This window comes from Brassica oleracea, chromosome C1 (assembly GCF_000695525.1).
Source record: "Brassica oleracea var. oleracea cultivar TO1000 chromosome C1, BOL, whole genome shotgun sequence".
Taxonomy (NCBI): domain Eukaryota; kingdom Viridiplantae; phylum Streptophyta; class Magnoliopsida; order Brassicales; family Brassicaceae; genus Brassica; species Brassica oleracea.
Genome location: NC_027748.1, coordinates 20,246,305 through 20,251,898, shown reverse-complemented (window position 1 = coordinate 20,251,898; position 5,594 = coordinate 20,246,305). Strand labels below are relative to the sequence as shown.

At 46.1% G+C, this 5,594-nt stretch overlaps 1 pseudogene; it reads left to right on the top strand.

Annotated features, from left to right (window-relative positions):
- Positions 1 to 1,854: 1,854 nt before the first annotated feature.
- The window catches only part of LOC106334439, an 18,813-nt pseudogene continuing 15,073 nt past the window's right edge, over positions 1,855 to 5,594 (top strand).

Sequence of the window (5,594 nt, the reverse complement as noted above, 5' to 3'; positions counted from 1 at the left end):
CCGACGACCGATGTCCGTCGGTAAATTCCGACGCCCAAAGTTCGTCGGAATAAACCGAGGAACCACGTTCGTCGGAATTGTAGTTTTCCGATGAACTCTGGTCTCGTGTAGCCGCATCGTAATATCGTCGGAAGTTCGTCAGAATGACGTTTCTCGGTATTCGTCAGAAAGTCGTCGGAATTTCTGACGAAATTCCGACGAATTTTTTTTTTCCGACGAAACGATACCGACGGACGGGTTCGTCGGAAATTCGTCGGAATAGACCGATTCCGACGAATTTCCGACGATTTCGGCCATCAGAATCCCCCTGTTTTCTTGTAGTGAGCGTGCTTGAACTGGAGTAGTAGAAGGATGGGTGACATATCGAAAAGTGATTTGCGATATCATGTGAATGAGGCCAACACACGGAGAAAGGTCATGTGGTGATGACATGATCAGTAAACAAGACTAATGAGCTTTCGAAAAATTAGTGCATCGTCTGTCGCACGGAATGAGGCCCACATGCCGAGAAAGCAGACGTAGGAGGCCCATTAGCCGTGGAAAGTCAAAGCGTTACACATAATATACATGAAGATGTTACTCTGACTATGTATTGAAAAGCAGTAAAAAAGTTTGCCTAGCAAACTAAAATCCGACATGCAGAATGATAATTGATCTTCTAATCAAACTATTTATAGTAAAAGAACAAAACAATTTCATCCCTCTAAAAATTGGGGTTGATAAAGAGGGAAGAGGAGATAGCTTTTTCTCTCTCTAAAGAAAAGAGAGAAGCTCTTAATTCTTCCAAATCTCATTCATATATATTTTTTTGTCGGCTACCAATTTTCTTATACCAAGTTTTGGTCAGACAAAACGTTTCAACAAAGAGCACTTCTATTTGACAGTGTCTGATCTATATTAGAGAAAATAAAACCTCTGTTCCTAGCCTCTTTCGCTAATTAGTCCGCCTCACCATTCTCATTCTAGAAAATATGAAATAATTTTGCAGTACCGAAGTTATCTTGTAAACTTTGGAAAGTATGAATCTCCGAAGCAAAAGTTGGCCAATCCATCTTGCTCGTAGTCAGATCCACTGGGTCTGAGCAGTCCGTCTCGAAGCGGATCGAGAGGATCCTCATGTCTCTCACATACGAGACCGCCAAAAGTAGTCCTTCCATCTAAGAAAGTAAGGCCCAGAGGTTTATATTGCACGCACGTAGTCCGAATGATTCAACACTGCCATTACCGATCCATGAAGCATTGATTTGGCAAGTTGGGTTTCGAGTTATCCAATGGGGTACTGTCACAGCATCTAAAGTATGAGGATCGTCATGATCCTCCTCGTCTTCCTTCTCTTTTTGATTAGTCTTTCTTCAACTTTTTTGTCTCGAGGGAAGCTAGTTAGAGAATGTTGATCGGAGAAATGACATTTTCATTCATATAAAACTTGAAATTTTGACAAAAAAATAATAAAACTTCTGAAATTTGAATAATAAGAAAATAGTTTCAATTAAACTAACTCGTTTTGTGTGAAAATCCGGTTGGGCTGATGGTGCCGTCCGTAAGGCAAAAACTTATCCGGTTCAAACCTAAAGTCTTGTATCGGCTTCTCTGTCGGAGGTGATGGTTTGTTTCTTCACTCCAAAAGCGCAGCGAGGAGATCTACTGGTTGGTTGATTATCTCTCTTTGATTGTAGTTAGGTTTAATTAGATAATGGCAAAGTTCTAAGGGTTTTCATTGGGAAAGGTTTTTCTGGATCCTTCGTATGGTTTGGGTCCGATTCGAGATCTATCTTACTGTTTAATCAGAGAACTTTCTTTAATTTTGCTGACAAATTGTGAGTTACGGTATGTGGGTTTTGCAGAGAATTCTGAATTAGGAGTTTTGATTTGTGGGTTCCGCAGAGATTTGTGATTGTTCTGTTAAATTGTGAGAGGTATGTGGTTTTCTGATATAATTAAGTGCTTGCTCATGCCACTGCAACCTATGTCAGAGGAAACCTGTGTGGGATTTGATGGGTGATCTGATTCTAAAGTTTAGTGATATTGCGGTTTTCCATGCCTGAAGCGAATTTATGTCATCTTTGAGTTTTACGAAACTGAACAAAACTATTCGAGCAAGCTATATACGTTTTAGGGTGATCCCAGTAGCAAGGTTTGTGTTCTAGAAAAATTACAATTATTCGTTATGCAATCATATTGTTATTTGTGTTTCTCTTCCGTAACGAGCTCTTTGACATGGATTTTGTAGGAGATGGATTACATCTCTCCACAAGGCCTATAGAATAACCGGTCCTAATCCAGCAAGTTGGATTAGTTTGGTCGGCTCGGCGGCTAAACACGTCAGCTCGACCTTAGAATACTTTTAGCCGGTCGAGTAAGCCGACCGAAAGTACCCGGCTTAGAGGGAACTTTGTCCAGGCTCGCATACTCGGTCTCTCGCATCAAGGTCCAAAGAGGTACGAAATTAGGGCATCAAGGACAGAAGACCTATAAAAGGGGGAGATGAAGCAACAAGAAATAGGACTTTTGGTGATTTTACATACTAAGCGGCTAGATCTAGGGTTTTATGCGATCTCTTTGATCTTGTTGCTCTCTCACTTTCCTGTCACTCTTGTAACCCTTCAGTTCGAATCTAATAAAACGTCTTTAGTCATCCCATTTCTGACTTCTTTCACTCTAGTCGACTGAATCTCGTTCAAACAATTGGCGCCCACCGTGGGGCTGACTAAAGTAACGTTCTAGATCTACATGGTTCAAAACGACGCCACCTTCGGCGCTCCGGGCGGAGAACCAACCCTTACGCCCGAAGCCGCGCCACCCATCGCCGCAGATTTCATGAGCTCTATCATGGCTTGACTCGCTCATCAAGACGAAGTCCAAAAGACGACCAACGACCAATTAGCTGCTTTGGTCGCGACACTCACAACTCCTGATGGCCAAACGAGCCGTCCCCAGCAGATACGCCGTCGCCTCTTTAACACCAAACCAACGACGACCGGAGGCGACCACGTCTCAGACGACTCGGAGCCTAATGAAACCCTTCTCGCTGACACCCCCCCAGTAGGCTCCGATCTCGCAACCATACGCGAGATCGCCGAGCTCAAACTCATATTCCAACAAATGAGCGAGAAGATCCATCAGGTAACCAGCGCGGCCCCGCAAATCGAGAGCGTGCTCGCCGCAACATCACGCACCCCTTTCACTAGCGCGTTGACTAGTGTGCAACTCGGAAAGATAGAGAAGCTGCGCCTACCCGAGTACAAACCCGGCGGAGACCCGGTGGAACACATGACAGCTTTCAACATCGCGATGGCGCAGGCTCGACTCTCTGGTGAAGAAAGGGACGCATGCTATTGCCAACTGTTCGTTGAAACTCTCCACGAGCAAACCCTAACCTGGTTCTCCCAGTTAGAGGAAAACTCCATCGGAAGCTTCCGTGACTTGTCAGCAGCTTTCCTCAAGACTTACATTATGTTCACCAAGCGCAGCGCTACCGCCTCTAGCTTGTGGAACCTTAACCAAACCAAGGACCAGAGCCTCCGCGACTACATGGAGAAGTTCAAAGCCGTAGTCTCGAGGATTGAAATCCCAGACGTTATTGCCATCGACGCTCTGAGGAACACATTGTGGGTTCGTTCTAAATTCCGAGAGGATTTATACCAAAACCCAACTACGTCACTCCAGGATGCTATCGCGCGCTCTGATAATTTCATCAGAATGGAAGAAGATACTAATGCCACTCTCAGCAAGATGAACGCACCCAAAGCTCCAGCGGCTAAAAACGCCAACACGCGACAAGACCGCGCCAACATGCCCCAATCGAGAAAAACGGCCGCAAAGATGGATACATTTATGTCGTCAATGAGAACAACGTACCGGTTTCAACTCTCGTAGTCCGCAGAGAAGGTTGGAACAAGTGGGTAAGGGAGCTCGATTCATCCGACAAACCAGTCGACGCCGTTTGCTCGACGCAGACTACAACAAGCAGAAAGTTCAGCGGCATGACCTTACAGAACCGTCGATCTCACCAAACACTGCAAATATCACGACGTAAAAGGGCACGATACGACAGAGTGCAAGTCACTCTATGCGCACTACCTCTCATCCCTAGCAAGTGGCGACTTCAAGTTCGAACCCCTAAAGGCTAGCCGAAGAACGGCAAGAGCTGGAGCAAGAATAAAGAAAGGAGAGCCCAGCGCAAAGCTACAGGCAAAGGTCGACATAGCGAAACTCAACAACGAGATGACGAGGAGGATGCTCCGAAGGGTAACAGCGAGGGAGACGCCTCAGCCGACGAAGAGCAACCAGCTAACCACAGGCGCATTGAGGTTATACTCTCTCAGAAAACCTTATCGTCGAATGACGAGAACGATGACACACCTGTACTCGAAGATTTGAGAGATGTTCTGAAACGAAAGTTCGAATCCGAAAGTAGCAACAGCTCCATGCACAATGATCTCCGAACAACGTTGGATGCACAGAAGTCCCGGCGTATCTCAACAGGTGACCCCGATCCCAAAGAGCGCCCAAACGGTGACCTTCGAGATAAACTCAACGCAGGAGCATGCGATCTTTGCATCCGTCTCAATCGTTCAAAATCCACTGACCTCCAAAGGCGTTTGGAGCAAACTAAGACGTCAAGCAACGACACTCCGTCGTAAAAAAATGACAAAAACGTATCAACCGATTTACGCGCCTTCTTAGACTCCAAGCGAGTAAAAACGAGACAGCAGCTAAACGTCATTATGGGCGGATCACCTCCTTGCGGCAATTCTGTTCGCTCTGTCAAGGATTACCGTCGACAGGTCGCGACTTCGCAGAGGTGGCCGACTATGCCGCAAAGTCACCCTCCGATAACTTTTTCACCGGATGACGCTGAGGGGATTCACGTACCCCACAACGACCCTCTTCTTGTCATCCTTGGAATTGGGTAGTACGACGTCACCAAGGTCCTCGTTGATACAGGAAGCTATGTCGACCTCATCTTCCGAGGAACTCTGTAGAAGATGGGAGTCGATCTCGACGACATAAAACCGTCCTCCAGAACATTAACCGGCTTCAACGGATCCTCCGAAACAATACTGGGAACAATCCGCCTTCCGGTACGCGCTTATGGAGTTACTCGAACTGTCAAGTTTGCCGTTGTAAGCACGAAGGCTCCTTACCACGCTATACTTGGAACCCCCTGGATACACTCAATGCAGGCCATTCCATCTACTTATCACCAGTGTGTTAAGTTCCCCGGTATAGACGGACAAAATCAAAACATTGCGAGGGGATCAAAAAGCCGCTAGGGAACTCCTAGTTGCCACAGTTAAACTCCAACGATCGTCTCTATCGGTTAACTCCGTTTCTCCTCCAACCTATAAAGTCTGCTCCCAGGAAGGCGAAGTTCTCGAGTTACCTATTGACGATACCGATCCAAGCCGGACCGCAAGGATTGGTGCGTATCTGTCTGAAGATATGCAGCAGTCAGTTCTCAACTTTTTCAAGACGAATGTGTCCACATTCGCGTGGTCCATGTCAGACATGAAAGGAATTGATTCGGCTATAACAACTAACGAATTAAACGTCGATCCTACAGTCAAGCCTCTTTGACAGAAGCGACGCAA